The sequence below is a fragment of the Solanum stenotomum genome, chromosome 4 (assembly GCF_019186545.1).
Source record: "Solanum stenotomum isolate F172 chromosome 4, ASM1918654v1, whole genome shotgun sequence".
Lineage (NCBI taxonomy): Eukaryota > Viridiplantae > Streptophyta > Magnoliopsida > Solanales > Solanaceae > Solanum > Solanum stenotomum.
This window is the reverse complement of record NC_064285.1, coordinates 11455110-11480192: the sequence shown is the minus strand read 5'-3', so window position 1 is coordinate 11480192 and position 25083 is coordinate 11455110. Positions and strand designations below refer to the sequence as shown.

The following is a 25083-nucleotide window of genomic DNA, read 5'->3' as shown; positions in this document are numbered from 1 at the left end:
CAAGGTTCATGATCTCATGTTTATGGATGATTTCATGATGTTTAGATGTACCTTAGAGTATTGGAATCAACTAGAAAACATAGGTACATTGCTAAGGAACTAGTACGGAAGATTGGGGAAGAAATGGGAAGGACTGGCGACCTTGGCTCTATGAGAGGAGCGGGGCGCCAGAGCACAAACTTCAGAGCTGAAGTTGTGGCGCTTTAGCTGGCGCATCGCCCCACAGCCCAAACTTCAGGCTCTGAAGTGGGGCGCTCTAAGAGGTGGGCGCCCCAAGCTCTTGCCCAGAAAACTCTGACTTTTCTCCTTCATTTTTCATCTCTAAACCCTCTAATTTCACTTAGTTCTTTCCCCAAACACTTAGAATCACTAATACCCTCAATATACAATAGATTCAAACCAAAATTACACCCGAAAACATGAATCAAATCGCAAGAAACTCCAACAACACAACCCATAAGAAATTCAACGAAACTTTCAATAATGTTCATCAAGAACTCAATTTCTAACTTTCAAAGACTTAAATTCGCTAAATATAATCATGGTTGGCGTGTGGGCGAACTAACCCAACGCTTTGTGATCTCACATATCTTGTAAGGATCACCCCCAACGAATTCCACAAGCAATTCTTGAACGTTCTTGACGAATCTTGAACTTCCTTCTCTTTTCTCTTTTCTCCAAGCCCTAGCGTGAACTCAATTTTTTTTAAAAAACTGAATAATAGCTGATTTTTACCCCAATTAACTCTTAAAAATGAATTAGGAAATTAATTAGAGAAAAGACTAGTTTGCCCTTCCAAAAATCCGGTTTTAGATTTTCCTTATTCGAACATCCCAACTTCCAAAGGGTATAACTCACTCATATGAACTCGGAATTACTCAAATTCAGCGGCGTTGGAAAGATCATCCGAAGAGATTTCCAATCATATCTGGAAGTACACCTAACTCATAGTGAGCTAGGAGTTATGGCCGTTTGAAGTTGACCACTTTTAACTTAAACAAATTTCTAGGTTTCAATTCTTTCCAAAAATCACTATTTCCAATTCTTAGCTTCTTCCTAGGTATTTCGAATTGCGAGATGTTACACGCAGGTAACCAGGATCAGCATCCAGTGCATCGTTGATCCAGTTGAGCTTTAGAGTTGTTGGTGAGCCTCCTTGCATTCCGGAGGATCTCCTTTTTTTTCATTAATTTATCATTTTAGTTCATTAGGATGTCGTGGGGCTGTCCCGACATCCATCTTAGTTGTTTTAGAGGCTTCATAGATAGTCAGTCAGATGTTAGTTCATTCGTCATCGTTTTGTTATTGGCTTATGTTCAGATTTGAGTTACAATTTTAGCTAAGTTAAATGTTTATTTTTAAAACATTATGAGTTCAGTTTGAGGCAGTTGAGTTATTTAGCATGTGAATCCTTTTCTTAATGCTTAAAGTCTTCCGCTGAGTAAGTAAGCCAGACCAAGGGTTCGCTTGGGACCAACAATGGTTCTCGAGTGCCAATCCCACCCAGGGTGTAGGCTTGGGGCGTGACAAAACCCACACCCAAGCTATTAGTGTGTCGGAACATGACACCCGATCCAATATACATCTATCGAAACGTGACACCCGATCCAATATATGTGTCAAAATGTGATACACGGTCCAATATATGTATCAGAACGTGACACCAGATCCAATAATGTGTCGGAGAGTGACACCCAATCCAGTCAACAAAATCACAGTCACAATCACACCCATAAGAACAATGTACATAGTAACATAGTCAAACAACAGTGTTGACATCCAATTTTGGACCTCCACAATATAAATTAATCACCGAGCTTCCTAATTTCCAATTGGTTTGAAATAATTGGCTTTATAAAATTCAAAATAATTTTTAAGTCATTTTAAGTAGTTTTGTCATTTTTATAAATTTTAAAATAATAAATGTGATATTTTATAGAATTACGTGTCTAATTAGTATATTTTATGAATGTTAGAAAATTGTCTCAAAAGGATTTTAGTCTCATTTAAATATTTGGTTATTTAGTTTAAGTTAATTAATAGCTTATATTTCGAGTTAATTAGTTTATAATTAAGTTAATTAATATATAATTGTGTGTCTAATTAGTATATTTTATGAATGTTCGAAAATTGTCTCAAAAGGATTTTAGCTTTATTTTATTTGGTTATTTAGTCTTTTATAATTAAGTTAATTATTTTATTTTATTAAGATTAAGAAGCTCGTTAATTAATTAATATCAATTTGTCTTATTTAATTACTAGCCAAACCTATTTTAACTAAATCAAATTGGCTAAATTTTCCCTAATCCCCTTTCAATAACCCCTGGCCCACCTATTTCCTAATTCAAGAAGCACCCAACATTAACAATACAATACAAGTACTAATCGACCCCTTCCAATAAAATAATAACAACAACTGACCCCACCCCTTTTTCCCTTTTGACTTCTAACATACAAGCCATACAATACATACAATTCCAAACAACACTACTTACAATACAGCATACACCAAATCGGCCCCATCCCCTCTTTCCCTTCTAATTTCAACAATAGCAGCAGCAGTCTAAAATGTCAACAACAGCTGTACGCAGCAGCCCTGCTGCCTCGGATTTTCTGGGATTTTGGAGAAAATTTCATACGAAATCCAGTTGCTCCTTGTTGGCCTTGAAAAGGAGCAAGAAATTTGAATTTGAGATGGAAAATTTCACCCAATTTCCCCCTAATTTCCATCTATATATTCAGCTCTTATTATTCACTGTAAGGGAGAGAGGAGAAAAAAGAAAAAAAAGATTTTCACCATCTAAAAAAAAAATATAGAGGTTTCATACATTGAAAGGACGAAAAATAAAAAGCTAATTTTCTTGTGTATCGATTCTCTGCTTGTTCGGGTTAAGCTCACAGTGGTGGAATCGCTCTTCTCGTTGTCCCGAAACGCTGCTCCGAAAAAGGTAATTTTCATTGTTTTATTTAACTAATTGTATATTTTCAATGTACTGATCAATTTGATATTATTAGCGGATTACTCTATTTTACTTCCTGTTGAAAAATTCAATTTTTTTTATAAAGTTTGATTATGTTTTTTTTTAGTATGTGAATCTTTATGGGATCAGTTTTGTCTCTATTTTGGCATTTAAAGGATTGATATTTGTATGTTATTTGTGATTTTCTTGTATAGGAGTCGCTATTGTTTTGAGCTTATTTGTTGTGTCTGCTATTATGTTGAAGTTTGAGTTCTTGTCTTGATTTTTAGTCACTCGTTTCATTGAATCTATTTACATACCTTCATGTGCAAGGATTTATCTTTTTTTTTTTTTTTTCATTTTTGTGTCTAATCCGATCCCATTAACTTAATTATTTTATGTTCGGAAAAGAAGATTTCTAATGTGAGCACTATTATCTCAAATTTGCTTTCCAAAATGTTACGTTGGAGTCATGTTCCCAACTAAAGCAAAATTATTATTTCCTCACTGTTTCACTCCCCTAAACCACATTAGAGATATTTGTTTTGTTACTTTTTTTGAGTAGTATGTTTTGGTGCTTAAGTCCCCATCCATATCTTTACACATACCTCTATGCAAGTGTTAAAGTTCGTTTGTATATATATTGCTTAATCGAGTTGTTTTATTATTGTTTTTGTTTAAAAAGGTGGTGAATTAAAGTGAGAATTTTGAATGTATTTTCAGTTGATTTGGCATCATTGTTCTACCATAGCCATGGCATAGTATGATTCTCTGTCACAAATAAGTCCAACTTATGTACTAGCCTTTATCCTTGCTTAATTAATTTCATCTCATCAAGACATTGTGTCTTTTACATGTGATTAATTTGTTTTCTCTGATTAATCTTACTATCTCATTTACACATAGTTAAACATTCACATAGTCCTTTATATATGCTAATCTTCCTTTTTTTTTCTATTTTTTTTTTTTGCATGGACTCCCTTGGATCGAGTCCATTGGACTCCCCTTTGTCCCCTACATTTCTTCAAGTCGACCCTCATCGCTGTTCGAATTTCAGAAGCTGAAACAGAGCTCAGAATGATGAAAATCCGGCTGATATGCAACATGTATACATTTAATATACGCTGTATTTCAGTATACATCTATATACAGGTCAAAAATGCAGGAATACAGGGCTGAGGCGAAATATAGGCATTCGGAAGCAAGAGATACATGAAAAGAGCTAATATACATGCTCATATACACTGATATACATCAATTGTATACCAAAAATGGGTTTTGGTTAAACCCCAAAAAATACCAACGAAATTGGCCCAAAAGGGGGCCCGAATTCAATTTCTCCCTTACTCTTTAACTATTTAATTGTGATTATTCATGGTTTGTTGTTTAACTCTAACTTTACAATCGTAAATCAACTTAGTTGGGTCCCCTAAAAGACGAGCTATTTCTCTGTGTTGTTTTGTTTCTAGCAAATCTTTTTTTATCAACTTTTGTATTGTCATTTATAATCTTTAGTCAAAGTTTTTTTTTTCTTTTATTTTAATAGTTTAAAATAGTTTTTCATAAACCAAAAATGACTCAAATGAAAATCAACTAATTTAGTTTCGTTAAAATTCTTATTACTTGTCTCTAAATCAAATATTTCAATTAAGGTCCCATTTTTCTTAAAAAATAAAATCGCTCTTTGTTTAACTATTTTCTCAAAGTTAATCTAATAGTGTAAATAAATAAATAAATAAATACTTAGTTATTTTCTCAAAAAGGTTAGTCAATTAATTCAAAATGATTTTTCATACTTTAATTTATTAAATTGGTTTAATTTATTCTCAAATGAACTAAATAAATTCTAATTAGTCTAGTTTTATTAATTTTCTAATCACTTGCATCTTAATTCAAATATTTTCATTTTAGGTCTTTTCCTCTAAAAAGATCAAAATAAAATGGTTCATTTCTTAGCTATTTTTCAAACTTAACCGAATAGTGTAAATTATTATATATTATTTATGTTAAATTATTTTTTCTAAAAATAGTCAAATACATTTTAGTCAAGTCGCAGGTCAACCGCATGTTAGCGAACACTTCGAATGCTTAAACCCTTCTCGAAGTGTAAATTGAACCCCGAACCTTCTTTGACATTTTCAAATGATTTTTTCTGTTTAAATCTTTGAAAATTATAAGTTTTCTTAATTTCTTTAAAAAATTAAGTGGCGACTCTTTTCTAAGTATTCTTTTCCAATTGTTTTATACTTAGAATATTTCAAAAAAGTGATTTTTCTAAAGATAGGACAATTACGGCACAACAAACATGTTTGTGGCATGTAATTGTTCATACACATTTATTTCATTTGATTCGGTTCATGTTTCCATATTCACATACACACATGCATACAATAGAGCAATTAACAAGCATATATAACACAATCAGGAAATCAAACCATCACCTACATCAAAATCAAGCTCGAATACTCCTAAGACACGTGAGCCTTCCCTTTTTAGAGTTTTTCAGCTCGTTCTTGATCTAAAACATGCAATTAATGCAAGCATCACTAAACAAGGTCTAATTTACCCGGATAAAAACAAAATTATTGACCCAAGGCCAAACCCATGATCCTAATGTTCAACTAGGGCTTTTCCCACCATTAACTTCAGGCNCCCCCCCCCCCCCCCCAACGATAATTACCCATGATTCTAAGAATTAAATTACGAATTAGGGGAGTAATTAACTTACATTTAACGTTAGAAATCGTAGGAATCTGATAAGAAACTGCTCTGGATCGTCCCTCAGCTCTAAAGAACGAAGTTTTGTAGAAAATAACGATTTTGGGGTTTTTCCCGATTTAAGTCGCGACTGTGCCGCCACAGCGGGCCCCATCCCTCCACAACGGCCCCTCCCTGGCGGGATTAATTCTGCCCCAGTGGCTTGTACGGAGAGAGAAACTCGGAATTTGAGTTTCAAGCTTCCATTTCACAACACACCTTCAAGTTTGGATGTTCTAAAACTACCCTTCCACGTCAAGATTAGTTTTGTGAGTTCTACTCGCCCGAATTCGATTTCGTAAAGTCGTACAGGCTCCTTAATGTCTTGGATAACCACTTAGGTGATCAAACTCATAATTAAATCTCCCATCCATTACCAGCTTGCCCTAGACGTTACCTGACTCAAATTTCGTCCAAGTCTGGCCTAGGCTAGAAATTTCTAAGTTATTACTTAGAAGTTTTCTATCCCAAATTTCTTTCCATTGGCTTTTCCATAACGACGGGAATATGTCGTTACATTCACAGACCGTATAGCCTTAAACAGTCCATAAAACCTTCCTTTTAAGGCACTCTGTCAATTTTTAAGTTGGGGTCATTTTGGTCTTTCCCCATATCCTCTTTAACCCTATTCTAAGTCATTTTTGAGTGTTTTAACTGAGGTTATCATTCAACTAACTAGTTTTCATCAATAAAAACATTCAAGTATTTATAAATTCTCTTAAAACTCATCTAGGGTTCCTCTTCTTCAAAAAGAACCCTGAAACCTTCAAGTCAAAAATCCAAGATAAAAAAAAACCCTTCCACCCAAGGTTTCTCATGTTCTTCCACTCTAAGAACTTCATAAAAGAGTTTCTTTTATCATCAGCAAGCACATATCGAAGGTTTCCTCCAAAAAGCTAATGCTTCTCCTAAGTTCAAGATAAAATCAAGTCTCCACAAAAAAATTCAGTCTAAACAGGAAACTTGATTTTTAATGACCATTTCATAACGAAGGGACATAAATCCAGTCGCGATAAGTGTATTTATAACGACGAATTCATTTTCCGAACGTTAAGATGATATCATGTCTATAAATAATACGTTATCCGGTTGATAATAATAAATTAAAAGGGAAGTTCTAGATATTTCTGATTTTGGCTATATCTTAATTATTTTATTCTACTTATATTTATTACTTTTGTAAATGTAAAAGATAATCAAAAGCTCCTATTCTTGAGAAACCTCTGGATCTTCTCCGTCAATACAAATTTGGAACCCTAATATTCAAATAGTTTTCCTTTTGCTTCAGCAAAATTAAGGTCACAGCTTCCCTTACCCTTCTCACTTTTTCAATTAAAACTACTATCTAAGATGAAACTGATCCGCGTCAATGGTTTCAAATTTCTCGTCAATTATAGAGTCCATGGTCCCCCATACGAGATATAGCATTCTCACTTTTTCTAGGTATCTCTCTTTCGATATCTCTTTTTCTATACACTTTCAATTTGAATTAGGGCTAAAAGATTGTGGTAACTCTTCATGTCAATTTCATTTTCATATATAAAACAATAATTTTCTTATTTTTCATGTGTTCTTTTGCAATGGAATAAGGTTAAAGCACAATATACATTCCATAGTTAGATAGAAGAATGGTGCGACAATTTTGAAGAATCTACTACAAGTTCTTAGCAGAGTAAGACTCCAGGAGACACTTAACTGCTAATGCTTCAAGAAATAGTGTTAAATGGGTACACATTTTTATTATTATTGAATTTGATGGCTTGGATTTTGAGGTTTTATAGAAGTTATAGGCTGCTTCTAGTTTTTGTACGATTTTGTAGAGCTTTTTTGTAACTACACTTCTTTGTTGCTCTTTCAATACATAATTAACAACTTTTTCAAAAGATAAGATTTTTCTAAAACTTCTACATTTGAATGGAACCCAAAACAGCTACAAGAGGTCCCCTGATATCAATGAAATCCAAACGAGTGATAAATTATTAGTGATGCCTTCTAAATATGCCATCTGAATGAATTGTGATAGAGTATACCAATCTTTCGTAGGTTAGAAGAAAATTTTTTTTGTGTTGTCTTGTTTTCCCCTATGTTCTGATTCTAGTTTCATTTGTTTGTGTGGCACGTCTTGGGGATTCAACTCTTCATCCGTTTTAGAGGTGAATCTTTAGTTTGTGGTTGTGATCATGATATCTGCTGCTCATAAATCGTCTAACCATTTATTTAGGATTTTTTTCAGTACCTTGAATGATCGTATTGATTTAAGTATTTGTAGCCGTTTATACCTTTATCAGTTGCTTGACTAGGATCAAATTATGTTTCTGCACTCTTGAAAGGACACTACCTTTAATTTTCTTGATTGTTGAAGAGGTTACATCATTCATACTTCACAATCTAGAGAGAGGTATAATTTGACCCTTCGCAAGAGAGTTAATAAAGAAAGCTATAATTTGATCCTTCAAATTACCTTTTCCTTTTGTAATGCAAATCTTGATGGTTATTTCCTATGACTATCATTTTTCTCTCTTTGTTCTTTTGATTAATTAACATTTGACTAGAAAATATAAATATTATTTTAAATCAAACAGAAATAGTTGGCTTGTAACCCCTTTCCATAGTTCGGACAAGTGGCTCAAAAGATCTGCATGGCTTGAGGAACATCCTAACAATATGATAATGTCGAATTTAGAAGACTTTTTGTTCACGTAATATGGGGACATTTGGTTTTGATTTTTCTGCTCACTCATGCTGAGAAGACATAACTGGACTTTATAATGTTTGTCGTTGTTGTGCATGAAAGAAAATAATTGTAGCATGAGTGAGGTCCACTTTCGAAAGGCATTAGGGCTAGGAAGATAGAGAGCCATAGAATGCACTACCATAAGGATGTCATGCCTGGGTGTAAGTTGTGGACTGATCGACTTATTTGTGCTTTCGAGTTTGTTAGAGAAGATAGGAAACTTGGACCAAATTAAATTTCTACCAAAGTTTTACCACCTAATGAAATAGATACTGAAATAGTTAAAATGCCAGTGCATGCTTCTAGATATGAGGCTTCTGTTCAAAGAACCAACAGGGACGATTTGCTTGATTCTACCTCTCTTGTTGAGTTGAGAGATCAGGATATTTTTCCTGCGGATGACAAGATGGATAATAAAAGCTCTTCTAGATAGAAGCTTCATAATTAGGAAAGAATAGAATGGAGCCATTAAATGCCTACTGGTTGGGCTAGGATTTCTGAATTTTCCCAAACCATTCAAACATATTCTCAATGGTTGATCCAGCAGTTTTATCTTATTGATGATGAAAATGAGTTCATTTTTGTGGATTTAGCCTCTCCCTACTGGGAGCGTCCAACTAGACCTATCTGGTGGTGCCATGTGATTTTTGGTCATCCTTTTGTAGATGCATGGCTCAGTTATGTCGCGTGGTTATATTCCATAATTGGTGTTTGCTTTAAGAGATGAAGGTCGGCTAATAAGTGAAAATATGAAACACCTCTTATATGAAGTCCCAGTAAAGGTGGCTGGAGGGCTATAATTAGAGTTGTTAGGCCAATCTGCTGGTTATACGCATGTTAACGAAGATGACATCCCTGTTATAATTTATTCTTGGAAAGCACAAAATCTTTTTATAACAATTCTGCACGTGAAAAGGATCAGCAAAAGACATCAATGTTTTGGTTATCACAGAAGTTCAGGAACAACTTCTTGCTTGTGGCTATATGCACCATGGACAGTACATGAAGTCATTGTGCATTTAGCTATCTGCCTTGCTAGGTGGGATTACATATTGTTTTGGAAATTGATATTTGATGCAGCAGATGAAGTGGAATTGATGTTTGTGAAAAGGAGGAATAAGGAAGATCTGAGTCTCTGATTCGAAAATTGATATTTGGTTCTGCAGGTCTAGTGTCAATGATTTGTGTCATGTTTAGTTTCTTCAAAGGTATGTGTTTGGTTGTGTTCATCTCAATGTTGGGTTTGCCTCATATTGTTTGGGATAGAATATCTATTATATTTGAATAACCAGTACAATGTTTGAATAACATGTACAAGGATATTTGAACCTTGGGCATATGAATTGTGTTGTAATTCCTTTGGTCACACCCTTTATATCTATGGCTTGTGTGTTCACATTTCATCATGGGTCTTTAACATTTTCTTACATCTGGATTTAGATTCATTTTGTTTGAACTATATGGTATTTGAATAATCAGAATGATAAGTTTAGTTATGTAAAAAATGTGCATCTCTCAAATTTCAAAAACTTACCCACTTTACTTACTTGAATATCTACCATTTGAATTGAATTAAGTTTTTTTTTTCTTTTTTGCAGTTTCTCAACAGTTGATTGTTCAAAGGATGCTAGAAGAACCAATCCTTGAAGAAAGTATATAGAGTAGATAATAGAGACTGATATCTTTATGAACAAGAGATCCATTCTTATTCTTTTAGTTATTTAAAAAGGTCCCCTTTCTAAATGTCGCAGTTCCTTCTTTTTGTACAAATATAATATTGTAAAAGTAAGATTTGTATGTCTGACTTTCTGTACTGGTAATTCTTTATTTTTTGTAATAAATTATGAAATCCTATATATGAATATTGATTATTTGTATGTGTTAAGATATATTTATATATTGGTGTGTGTGCGCATATAAATCACTCATATAGACTTGATTTATTGTTGTTATTAAAGGATTTTAATGATGGGAACAAAATATTTGCGAAAATAATGTCTGGTTGTTAAAAAGAATGTTTAACGACTGGATTCTTGTTGTCTCTAAAGATGACTTTTAACGACTGGCTACGATGGGAAATGTTCCGGTAGCCATTGACTTATAACGACCAGATCAAGACTTTTAACGACCGGATTTCCTCTCGTTAATAACCTATTTTCTTGTAGTGATTATAATATAGCTTCATAATCAGGTATGTAAGGTTATCATATTGTTGGACTAGTTCATCCTCACACCCTACATCTACTTTCAAATCAGTAAAAGAGCAATCTAGAGTTTTGTCCTTAGAATTCGAGTACTCCTGAGATGAGTTGACATTGAGTTCTAAGTTCTTGAGTTGTTGATTATTGAATTTCTGTTTCTAATAATTGAATTGTCATATATTGTGCATTGCGATTATTGAGTTGATTGTTTATGTCTATTTTTCTGCCTGAACATTATTCCTGAGTATTCATTGAGTTCTCATTGAGAATCTTTTAAAAAAACTTAATTGTTTGAACTGGATTTTTGAGGAAGTAAAGAGAAGTTTGAGAAAGAGTATAAGAGAACTAAGTATTTCCCCAAATGTTTCATTTTTACATGAAGAAAAAAAGTATTATTTTGAGAAAAGTAAAAGAGTTTTCAGAAAGATTGAGTACAAAGTTGTTACCTCCCAAAGAGGCTCCTTTTGAGTAATTATCTCAAATCAGAATGTATTTTTACATTGTAGAAAGAGAAACCTTGCTTTCTAAATGAGCAATGAATTTCAGAGATATTTTAGAATAGTTACCTCTTTTAAGAGGATAGTTTGAGCAATTATCTCAAATTAGAGAAAGAGTATGTTTTATACATTTGAGCAAGAGTGTGTGTGTATGTATATATATATATATATTTTTTTTTTTTTTATTGGGAGTAGTATTGAGCATCGATATGGGGGAGAGTTCAGATAACTCACAACCCCCATAAACCATGTCTTGCCAACATGGGTACAAAATCATATTTTTTAGATGAATCCTTAGTGCCTTTAGATAGAGCTTAGTGGATCCACTTATTAGTTGAGAGGTTTTATACCCCAACACGGTATAAGACAGTTCTGGCAGGGATAAGACGTTGTATCATCACGTGGATCATAGTGATGATCGTCGGTTAGAGAATCTCCCAAATAAAATTAAAGTGAATTTTTACTATATCACTTATTATGTTGAGTTTTAGAGATGAATAAGTATTTTTGTAAAGTTTAATGATTTCATTCCTTTAATTCCTTACATTCAGTTGAGTTTATTTTATATTTATTGCAGTTCTTTCATTCAGTTATTTCGCTTCGACTATTTTACATACTCGTACATTCAATGTATTGATGTCATCCAACTTGCATCTTTTAATGATGCATATACAGACACTTAGGATCCTCAAAAAAAGTCTGTTGATATCACTTCATCCTCTTGTCAGCTTTTGAGTGAGGCCTCCTTGTCTTCAGAGGACTCCAGTTCTGTGAGTTATTAGTATTAGTTTTTGAGAAGTCGTGGGTCTTGTCCTTACACTCATCTTTATACAATAGAGGCTTCATAGATAGACAATTATTGGAAAGTCTTTCAGTTTTAGAGGTTTTCTTTAAAACTTATGGTTAATACTCAATATATTCAGAGAGTTTTGAGATTTAATATACTGTTGATTTAACATTTCTTTCAGTTTGATACTTGTGTACGCTAGAGTTAGTTTTCTGCTTTAGTTAGCCATGGTGAGAGTTCTCTTGGGGACCATCAATGATTCTTGAGTACCGTTCACGTCCAGAGTGTAGGCTCAGATCGTGATAGAAATACTACATTGTTTCACATGAAAAAATATATGTCATTTTTTAGACTTTGATTTAACCGAAAGCAAACCTAAATTAACTTCCTAATATCTACATACAAAATTTGTGGAAGAGATATGACAAGATAATTGTTATTTTTTCATTTTACCCTTTTTAATCAATAATTGTGAAATTCTTATCACTTCATTTCTTGACTTTTAGGGGTCGTTTGGTGTGAATGATAACTCAAATAGTCATGAGGTTAAAATAATAGTGTCATTTGATTTGTTGTTTGGTTGGCAAGCCCGGAATAGCTTATTCCGATATTAATAATTAGTACCGAGATAAGTTATCCCTCTCCTTGGATGGTATAGTAATTTTGGAATAACTTATTCTGAGATAAAATAGGAAAAATGACAAACATTATCCCTTTAAACTCTATTTATACCTCACTTTTCATATTCATGTATATTTATATTATTTTTGATACCATGTATAATAGCAGTCACAACCTTCACTAATCCTTATATTTTTATGATAATTCTTTATATTTTTGCTGTTAAAAAATTACACTATATAAAATAATTTCTTTTTTAATAAATTTATTTAAGTAATTTTTATGTTTATTTATATTTTGATTTTTCATAAATCCTCTTTTGCTTTAACAAATTTAAGATGAGAATTCTATTTTTAAGCTAAATAAGAAGAAAGTTTTATTCTTAAATAAATACATTACACCATTATGAAAATGCACACACAAAAACATTCAAGCTTAAATAGATGAATTTTTTTTACTTTTAAGAATGAATAGTAAAACTTGAAAAAAAAAAACTAAACAAAGTGAAGGGTATTTTTTTATGCAATGCATATTATATTGTATACAATAAATCAAACGCTATAATCTCAGCATAACTTATCTCATCATAACTAATTCTAACATAACTTATCCCATCATAACTAATCTCATCCTAACTTGTATTCAAACCAACGTCCCCTGCGATTTTCATCTTTTATCTTTTATTTTCAACGTACACACTGCACTTTTATTCACTATCTTTGTTCTTCCAACATTTTTTTCCCCTTTTTATAAATATTCATTTAGAAACAAAGAAGAGTAAAAGTGTGTTGGAGAAAGATTATTGATCTTTTTTTTTTGGGATATCAAGCATTGTGTGAAGCAATCAATATTTATTTTCTGATCAAGTTATTGAATCACATGCAATTATTTCAATTCTTTAGTTTATAATTTCATCTATTTTTTTTGTTGATATTTTTATTAAGTAGCATATATTGTGCTTTTATTGTTTATTTAAATTTAAATGTCAGCTCTCGCTATAGCAAAAGTCCCTATCGTTAGATTTCTTTTGTTAGTTGCTTATTTTTAGTATTCTATTTTATTATTATTTGGCCCACGGACCAATCCAAGTCACATTGCTCAAGCCCCATAGACCAACGGGCTTACTTGAACCAGGCTAGAAACTTATTCATAGCATGTGTTAAATTCTATTTTATTGATTTCAATCGATAGATATTAATTCAACATATTGTCAATTATTCAATTTTATGGAGAAAGCATTCCAGATCAGATTTATTTGATCTCTTTGAAAGTTTGGACTCATTAATAAAAAAAACACAAAATTTCGATAGAGTTTTCGTCAGAAATGTTTGCATTGGAAATTCTGAATTTCCATGAATTTATGACAGAAAAGTTCATCAAAATTTAGTGTTTTTTCAATGACATAATGTATCTTATTCTAGTATTCCATGTGTCCCAATCTATAACTCATTTTCTTTTTTAATCAATCTAAAAAAGAATGACACATATTAATATTTAGTAATAATTTAATTTTAAAATGTTCATTTTTTCCTTAATAAAATGATTCATAGTCACATAAACATTTGACTTATTTTATACGACAAGTTTTAAAAAAATAAAAATCTTTTTTAAACTCTGTGCTAAATAAAACTTTATCACGTAAATTAGGACCGAGAGAGTGGTAATACTAAGACCTACCATTTTATGTTAGGTCACAAGACTAGGGCTTTTGAGCATGATCATGCTAATTTCTACTAGTCTATACTAGAGTGGAGTGGAAAGTAATTGATAAGGATTCATTTGCAAGCATAAGAAAAGGTTGAAGTTGGAGATTACTCTACATTATACAATACTAGGAAGTTCAATGCTTCATATAATATAAAGTCAATGTCCCTATGATTATTCATTAGTATTGAGTAGTCATGAGTACTCACTCCTCTATGGCACTATCAATAGTTGAATGGTATATTCCAAGAATAAACTTGTCCACTTACTGCCAACAAACCCCTTTCTCTCCTTTTGTGGGGTTGTTATATATCTATACATGTATGATTTATCTTAGGTCTTTGTCACTTCAATTGATTATCCAAATCTATTCATTTAGAGTTTAGGGTCCAAAACACTACTAGTATATCTTTTTGTTAATGGCTCCAATTTCTCTTTGATGTTTTGCCATGTTACTCTTTAAGTCATTCGGTGGTGGAGTCATAAATTTATATTAATAGAATAAAAGAGTAAGATTATCCATTAAGTTGAAATTTTGTGACCTAAGGCAATTTTAAACACCATTTACCACTACACTATATTTTTTTTTTCTTGCTTACGTTAAGGAATTCAATAGTTTATATATAATATAAAAAATATTTATTTATCTATTCTATTTGGGAGGCATAAATTTTCATTGGAGGGAATTTAATTGAACCTCTTCCCCCTTATTAGCTTCGCGCCTACCTACATTGTATCATCGTCATATTTTACCACTTATAATTTCAAAGATGATCGATCAAGTCAGTCAATTCTTATATAATTGTATCAAAGTCATTAAACTATTTTTTGAAATAAAAAATCACTCAATCTTATGCAAATATTATGAAACTCAATAAACTATTTTGGATCCACATGATAAGCTCATTGGTACCTAAATTCTTGTTGCTAACATGCAAACTATTCATGGTGGCCACTATCAATACACAACTAGATGATTACTATTTTGTATGATTGACCTTACTCCATGAATATAAGATTTATATCTCAAAACACAATATTAAGATGTGACCTTTGAACCAAATCTACAGTAACAATGCACAAGTTTACATGATGTACTTATCTTCTTCTTCTTAGGATGTGTTTGGTACAAAGGAAAATGTTTTCGCAGAAGAAAGTTAGTTTCTTATTAATATTTTAGTGTTTGGTAAGTAAGCAAAATAATTTTATCTCAAAAACACTTATATGTAATTTAGTAAAGTACTTATATGGGGCAAGATGGGGTTGGAAAGTGGGGTCGGGGGTGGCCGCAGTGGGATTTAGGGGTGTTGGATGAGTTGGGAGGAGATAATGAACTTGGATTTATAAAACTTATTATCCTTACTTCGGAAAGTAATATTTTCTAATTTTTAAGGAATTTGTATTCCTGAAAAAAAAAAGGTTTTGCAAAACATTTCAACCAATTTAACATGAAAAAATTGAGATTGTTTTCCTCCATACCAAACGTACTCTCTAAAGGGTGTTTGGATAAACTTATTACAACCCGGTCAACAAGTTTATAAATATATATTTTGATTTATTTACGGTGTTTCATAAATATAAAAGTAGGTTTATAGACTAAAGTTAAGCAAAAGTCCTAAGTCGATATGATCACTCAAAATCATAACTTTTCAACTTTTAAGCACTTTTAACGATCAATTTTTTACTGTTTTATCTCTAATATCCTTTGTAATATATATCTGAAATATTCTTCACAAAATAAAATTCTTGAAATATTCTCCCTAAAACAAAGTATCTAACCCTCTTCATTCAATTTCTACCATCCATCTTATCTTTTGGTAAAGATACTTTTTGATTTATATTTTTGTAACTATACTCTAGGGCATTTGTAGATGTTTTCCAATATTTATTGTAAAACATATCAATTGCTTTTATCAATATATGAGCACTTACATTTAAGTATATAAACTATTTGTTTATAAAAATATCAATTTGATCTACCTATTTTTAATCAACTAAACAATAACGGATTCTTAATGTTGTTGAAAAGTGGAAAAGTTTTGTTGTAGGCGTGAAGAAACTTCTTGATGCTAAAGATTAATTATGGATTTTAAGTGGAGTTACTTTAAAGGTTTAGTGATGAGTCATTGATTTATGAATTCTTAATTAATATTTCCTTTGACCAGGAATTATTTAACTAAAATATGTATTTGTTTTTGTAAATTGATTTGAATGACTTACATGGCCTTACAACAATACTAACAATATATTTAGTGAAATTTCATAGTATGAATCTCTCTCACTCTCTCTCTCTCTCTCTGTATATATATATATATAATTGAATTTTACCTTAATTCATTAATAGTAAAAATATTATTTTCAAAAGATCTTCGATTTGAATAACACAAATTAAAGCAAGTTTAATTTTTTTTACAGACAAAAAGAACATCGTAAATAATAGGAAAAGCATTATATAACATTCAGAAAATAAGGAAATAATATGCTATAACCGAAGCACAAAAAACGAATGGCAATATAACAAAAATTATAGGGCAAGAAAATACAAGAACAATGCTACTATTACAACTGGTATGAACGGAGAAACATGCAGGTTCACCAAATTGCTACCAAGCCTATATATCCGCAAAAAAAATTAGACAACGCTCAACAACCTACTAATCTTATATCTTAATCTAATCTATTTTTGGGGAGGAACATGTACTTAAAACACTACTACCTTTAAGTGTCTTGGCACGAGGCACCACATACTTATCCACCAATAGACACCTATTAATAGTCATCTATTTGAATTCGACAACCATTTTAATTTAAAACAAACAAATTAAATAAATACTTATATTATTCCAAAAATGACAAATCTCCTCTTCTCAAATAATAACTAATCTAACAAAATCTCCAACCCTCTATTCTTGAAGATAACTAAGTATATATTCTGATAAAAATTTCTTTTTTGGTTCTCAACCTTAGCTGGAAACACAGCTAGCAGCATTTTCACACGTAAATTTTATTTGAAAAAAACTAGGAGAAGTATTAAATTGGAAATATGGAATATAATCAGCACTTTAATTTTATCATTAATGGCCATTGAATTCTCAATGAAAAAAGGACTTGAGGACCTCCGTTCACTTTTATTTGTTCACTATTTCAATGTTGAATATTTATCCTTATTTCTTATCATAATTGAGTTTTCTTTTTCCTAAAAGGAAAATACAAACTCTTCATATATATATGGCTAGTCATTTTTCTTGTAGGAAAATATGTATGACTTTATAAATAGATGTTTATTCCTTCTAAATTGATAGCATTCACAATGTAATCCTAGGGCTTGGAATATTTTTTTTGTGTAGGGGTAGAATTTGTGAGACACAATTGTTATGTTAACACTTGTGTGAACCTCTTTTTATTTCTGAGTGAATTGTGTGGAGATATTTCTTTCTAATTTTGTACTCACTTTTATACAACGGATTGCTTCACTCCTCTTGTGGAGTAGGTCGATTGATCGAACCACATTAAATGTTTGTGTCTCTTTTGGTATATTTCTCGTTTGTCTTCTTAGTCATGATCTTTCGAAGTTTGTTTTGCTAGCTTATGCATGACACTTGATTATTTCGGTCCTAACATTCAAAAATAAAATTTCATTTATTTTTTATTTTTAACATATTTTTATTTTTCAAAACATAAGACTATACATCAATTATTATGAGTATTTTAGAAAAATATTCATATTAATCATTATTTCTTAAGAACCGACAAGTAAAACTAAACGGGGGAGTAAAATATACTGAAACATCGATTTCAAGTAAATGTCATATAATACTTCTCCAATGTTTGTACTTCCTCTGTTTCAAAACAAGTAGGGAAAAGTAATTTAGGGTGACAAACAAGTTTCAAAATTAAAAGAAAGTGACACAAGTCTTAATTATTGAGTAGATATGACAATTTTAAAGTAAGTGTAAATGATATTAATTTTAAAACCCTCAAATTGTATTATTTACACAAAGGTTCTAGTTCTCCTTCCCACCTCTATCCCTCCCCATCCTCACATGATCTTGTGTTGTCGCCGCCGTTACCACCAACTTCTCCTTTGCTACCACAACCTCCTCTTCTTACTCCTTCTCCATCACCACCACTTCCTCTTCTTCCTTATCTATTGCCATCACCACCTCCTCCTCCTCCATAATTACATCCATTGTCGTTGCAATAATCACCACTTCCTTCTTTGCACAATCACTACTTTCTTCACTGGTTCTTCCTTCACCTCATTTTCTATCATATAAATTAAATAAATTTTGAAGTTATTATAATAATTATGTTTAGTTTGTTGCAACAACTTCATCAATTGTTTGAGTGTTGCAATAACCACTTTGAAGTTGTTGCAACAATTTCAACAATTGTTCTATATAATGACCTGAACCGTTGTTCAAAGACACCTTATGTGAAATCTAAAAATTATCGAAATACAAAAAATTGGATACACGACAAATTATTTAAAATTAAATTTAATCTGGGTTGACGTCATCCCGCCATAACGCATACATGACCACTATAGCAAGGCTGACGGAATCAGAGCCTAGATAAAACGACGTCTGTTATTTTTCTTCCCACTTTCTTGAAGAAAAGGGGGCGAGGATTGCTCCAAAAATTCTCTTAAGCCACTCTTAGCTTGGGAAGCACGGAAGAAAGAGATTTCAGGGGCAAGGAGGATTTAAACCCCAGAGATTCCCGATCTACATTCATCAGGACGCCCTTCCCCCCACCTCTCACGGAGTCAAAAGCCTATGCTCTGAGTTTTTCAGCAGTTCATGTAAACTAGGTTTTCTTAACTGAATAGTTAAACTTGTATTTACTTATATTATATCTTGTAGATTGTCAGGAGGTTTCATGCATAAGTCTTTGGGCATGGAGTCTAGATGGTTGAATGTGTGGTTAACTGTTGTTTAGGGTAATGATGGACTTGGTTAGTTATTTTTTGGCATTATGATGTTTGTTGAGTGTTATCTTGGGGAAGAAAATTGTGGGTACATGGATTGTGATCAGGATCTATTCGAAAAGAAATTCTCTCGGGCAGGTGGTGATTGTTAGTGTTTCCCGTTTATGATATATGTGCTTGTCAGTTGCTTCTCTATGTATTTCATACATGATATATATATATAATTAAGAAAAAGGATAGAACAGGGCGAATGTTGATGTTGAGGGTGATGTCCCTCCTTCCCAGTCACCCCACATTCTTCCGCTATGAACTTCTCTTTCTAGGCCATTTCAACCTCATATCATATCTTAGCCTAATCCTTTCTATCATATAAATAATTTTCAAATATAAGATCATACTAACTTTGTTAACCAGTTTACTATTCTCTCTCAAGGTTTCATGCCAACACCCTGGACTTCGACCAATTTAGAACCACCTGCAAGACTCTTACTAAACCATCTTGACTCAAATTTCCCTTATTAAATATGTTTCAGACCACCTACACTGACAATACAGTGCAAACCAGTGAATAAATCAAACTCTTAGTCAACATCTTGACTTAATGATACTCCAGTTATACAAAATATGAACAAGTAACCACAATTTAACAAAACAAATATATATAACTATAATCACAGATATAATAATAGCCCAGACTTCCAATCCTTGCCTTGATTTAATATATACCATAAACAAGATCTACTACAACATAACAAGCCAATCTGGCTCTCTCATGAAACCCATACATACAATTGTTAGTGTATCAATGTGGTATTTGTTTCCATTGTTAGTGTACTAGAGTGGTACCCGATCTAATAACAATATGTAGCGGAGTGACATCCAATCCAATAAATATATGTATCGGTATGACACCCAATGCAATAATATATATGTATCGATGTAATACGATTCAATAAATATATATGTACCGGCAAAGTACCCGATCAATAAATATGTATTGATGTAGTACCCAACCCAATAACTATATATGTATTGATGTAGTACCCGATCCAATAACTATATATGTACTTTTATGGTATTCAATTTCATCATCAAACATACAACACAATTACCAACACAAAATAATTTAAAATGCATATCAATTACCATATCAAATACCATAATATTTATACTACGGTATAAAAATTCTAATATGATATTCGACATATATCATACCATATTCATCCCTAGTTATCCGTGCACATTAGCAGCCTTGCTTCACATGTATTGAGATAAAAAATTATCGCTATCTCATTTTTAAAATTTAAGCTATAAGCTCTCTCTATTAAAATGTATACTCAATTTATATTTTTCATATATCATATCAACAAAAATGAGTAGAAAATCTAAATAAACACGTAGAAAAAAAATTAATTTAAAGAAAAAATAACACCTAATAAATCATAATCAAGGATTTTGTAATCTTCAAGAAAAATTAAATTAAAGACAAAATGTAAAAAAATAATTTTATCTTAAAATTTTAAAATACTCCCCCCATTCAATTTAACTTGTCACATTTTGACTTGACAAACTCATTAAGAAAATAATTATTGATATTGGTATTTTAATTTGGAACATAAGTATTTAATGTTGAGGGTAAGATATGGAAAAAAAATTATAGCATTTTCTTGATATGTCAAAAGTGCCAAGTAAAATGAAAATCTATTTTAAGAATAAGTGACAAGTAAAAATGAAAATATATTTTAGGAATAAATGACAAGTAAAAGTGAATGGATAGAGTAATAAATTAATATAATTATTTTTAGAGAAAACACATACTCCCTCCATTCATTTTTATATGTCATCATTACTATACATAGTTGGTCTATAATACTTGTCATTTCATAAAATCAATGCATAAAATACAATACTCTTCCTAATTTATACCTGTGAGTTATTAGCCTTGAAAATATACATTTGACCAATATAGAAAAACTAAGTAAATAATTCATGTTCATTGGTTAAATTAATTAATTCATATTTATTGATTGAAAAGTTGACTTCAAAAAAAATAAAATAAGAATAGAATAGTAAAATTACTTAATTTTTTAATGCACGTAAAATAAAAATGATGACATATAAATAGGAATATAATTTGGGATGAAGCTGGTTAGCATGCACATTGAAATTTGGTCCATTGAAGGTGGATTCTTGAAACAGCATTTATGATTTACAACTGTTTTTTCCATTCGCCGCATATAGAAAGGGACTACATGTCATTGCCCTCATTATTTATGAATCTTTTTTTTAAAATTATTTATGAATCTCCATTCTCTAAAGTTGAAACGTCTTAAAGTATATTATATTATGCTGCCTTTGATATATAGAAAAATATCTTTTTAAAAAAAAGGGTTGATTTATTTGATGACTTCTTATATTTGTCACTAAATTTTATATAGAATTTTTAAAGGACATCTGAACACATGATAAAATATTTTTATTAGATATTCTTAATCAAATTTTAGAAAAACAATTCTACATATTTTCAAGTGCTCATTCGTATATAAGTTTATCACTTAAAATAAATAAATAAATAAATAAATAATAAAAAATAAAATAAAATAATATATATATATATATATATTATTTATTTATACATGCTAGCCTTGATAAGTCGTAAAATGTCAATCATATTCTAATTGAGGTTAATATGTATAATTTAATGAGATGACATATTTTATATGGATAGTTTAACTACATAAGAAACGTTTGATAACAAACACATTTTTTTTTTCAAAATGAATTGAAAGTATCTAATAAAAATATTATATCATATATTTACTTACTCAATTCAAACAAGTTGTAATTGAAATGTCTAAATTAAATTTATCGACAAGTTTAAGAAAATGTCTATGTGTTTAGCCAAATAAAGAAATCTAAGAAAATATCATGAGAAACATATATTCTTGTGCAAATGAAATAGGGGCTTCTCGTTTAGTTTTAAAGGGAGAATCATGCATCTGCATTATATTACGCTAAGTGAAAACTTTTGACCTCCATTTATTCTCCACTTCAATATATCAAAAGATACCTTTAATTAAAATGTTAGCCTCTATACAAATATAATTTAATCGATCATGACAATTGACAGTTATTATTTTAATTTTCAGGTTATACTTGTTTTGTTTAAAATTACTCATTAGGGGTGTACATAGTCGGATTGGTTCGGGGTTTTTTAAATATCAAATCAAACTATTTGTGTCGGATTTTTAAATCTACAAACCAAACCAAACCAATAACTCGGATTTTTCAACCTCGGGTTTTTTCGGATTTTCAGGTTTTTCCGATAAAGTGTTCATATAAACATAAAATTTACTTGTACTTCAAATATTTCTTTAGTCCTATCAGAATACAACTATCTAAGGTGTTTCTTAAGAAAATAACACAAAATATGATATGGGTAATAACACTAAAATATCCAACAAAAAAATAATAACAATGAAATCTCGTAAAAAGAATATTGCAAATTAACAAGTCAAAATGAAATGATCATAATTTAAAAGTACTAAATCATGCTAAAATAAGTTTAATAAGTATTAGTTACATGACTAAATGTTNGTAATAACACTAAAATATCCAACAAAAAAATAATAACAATGAAATCTCGTAAAAAAAATATTGCAAATTAACAAGTCATAATGAAAATGATCATAATTTAAAAGTACTAAATCATGCTAAAATAAGTTTAATAAGTATTAGTTACATGACTAAATGTTAAAGGAAATTAAAATTAGATTATGTATTTGAATTGTCTAAACCAATGTAAAACCAAAGAACAAATATTCAATATTATTGTCATTCTTAGTGTTGAATTGATTTTCTTTTTGCATTAGTATTAATTTGATTTTGATTTAAGCTTTATTATAATTACCAACATTTGTGGACTATAATCTTTATTGAACCATTTCTAAATTTTTCAAACTTGAAATAATATATTAAAAGATAAAAACTATGAAAAAGTATAAGAAATATTTAAAAATGATATCAAAGTAAATATTTTTATGTATAAAATAAAATTTTAAAATTATATATATAATATCGGGTTGATTTGGTTTCGGGTTTTTTTTTTAGTTAAAACCAAACCAACCCAAATATAGTGGGTTTTTTTTTTCAATACCAAACCAAGTCAAATTAACCACTAGTCAGGTTTTTTTTCTCGATTTGCGGTTTGGTTCGATTTTCGGTTCAATTTTGTACACCCCTATTACTCATGTTGTGCTACAACAATAATATATTGAGCGTAATTGTCGTAATAGGTCAACCTTCATGCTAGTTCTTGCTCCAACATGAAAGTTTCATTTTAGTGAAGGATGCATGTAGTGATAATCAATTTAAATTAAGAATATCATGCATGTTAAGAGTTAGATAATACTTCCTCCATCCATTTTTAGTTGTCATGTTGCGCTTTTCAAAAGTCAAGTTGATTAATTTTTAAAATTAAACTAGATTACATTAATTTAATAATTTAAACATAAAATTTAGATATTAAAAAATTATACGAAAAGTACTATAAAGTGCAATTTTTTTGCATATCAATATGATAAAAAAATATATCGTAAAATGTTAATCAAACTTTTTTATCATTTAACTCTTAAAAAAAATTAACCGTAACAATTAAAAGTGGACGAAGGAAGTTCTCAATTAAGTAAGAATGATAAAGGACTTGAATTGGTATATGTGTTGAGAAAAGGTGTTGAGGAGAATAGGCATGTGTTTACTTGCTAGAGAAAGATGCTACAAATACAAAACCTTTGCATGAATTGTAATATTTTCGTCATTTTTAATTGTCATAAATTTTTTTTATAGTCAAATAATAATAATTTTGACTAACATTTTATGATGTATTTTTTCATCATATTGATATGCAAAAAAATGGAGTTTATAGTACTTTTCGTATAGTTTTTGAATATCTAAATTTTTTTGTCTAAAATATCAAATTACTGTAATCTAATTTAATTTTAAAAAATAATCAAATTGATTTTTTAAAAGCACAATATAACAATTAAAAGTGTGGTTAGATGGAGTAACTAAGAAGCTGCGGTCTGTGCGAGACGCTGCGCCCCCAATTAAGATTCCAACATTTTAAAGTAAAAGAAAGTTTAACATTGGAATTGTAATTTCACTTTAAAACTTGAGAAAATATTTTATAATATCAAAAGTGGAAAACGTGATGTTATATGGCACTTCAAATTAATAAAGAGAATAATGAAGCAGTACTATCAAACTATGTTTTAGTTTTTCATTTGAGGTTCGATATTTATATTGGATCTGAATAAATTTAAATTCACTCATTATATAATGATTTTTTTTTATTTTCACAAGTTCAAATTTGAGACTCTAATTAAGAACAAAGAAATTTCAACTATCTCATCACAATCCATATTGGTTAATAGCTAGAGGGGCGTGTTGAAGCTCTTGGAATTCTTTAACTTTGAGCCTATGCAAACATGAGTTAAAATAGTTGGTAGAGTGACTATTATATAGATCGTAATAAATGAGACAATATTACCAAGACCAATTAAATTGGAAATCTTCCCTAATACTTTTTCATATTACATGCTTGATTGTAACGATTCAATCTCCTATTTTGAGTATTTGTACATCTTGAAGTAAACACATAATATTTATTTTATTTTATTTTTTGCTTCAAGAAGTATCTAGACTATTTACGAGGTTCTTAAATACTTGTTGAAGCAAAAAATAAAGTTGATCACCACCTTCATTTTTTGTTTTAGGTGAGAAAGGGTCTTTTCAATTTATTTGTCTTCAAGGACATTTTCGTTAAATGCATCCGGTGGCTGCTTACTCTTTGGTCAATGATTCACCGATTACTAAATCGATGAATATGTCTTT

General features: G+C 30.6%; 1 long non-coding RNA gene and 1 pseudogene across 1 annotated transcript; both read left to right on the top strand.

Annotated features, from left to right (window-relative positions):
- Nucleotides 1-6833: 6833 nt before the first annotated feature.
- Nucleotides 6834-10365, top strand: LOC125862349 (uncharacterized). The gene is made up of 2 exons (XR_007446034.1): nt 6834-7444; nt 10050-10365. It is a non-coding gene; the product is annotated as an uncharacterized LOC125862349 (long non-coding RNA).
- Nucleotides 7862-10014, top strand: LOC125862315 (uncharacterized; annotated as a pseudogene).
- Nucleotides 10366-25083: the final 14718 nt, after the last annotated feature.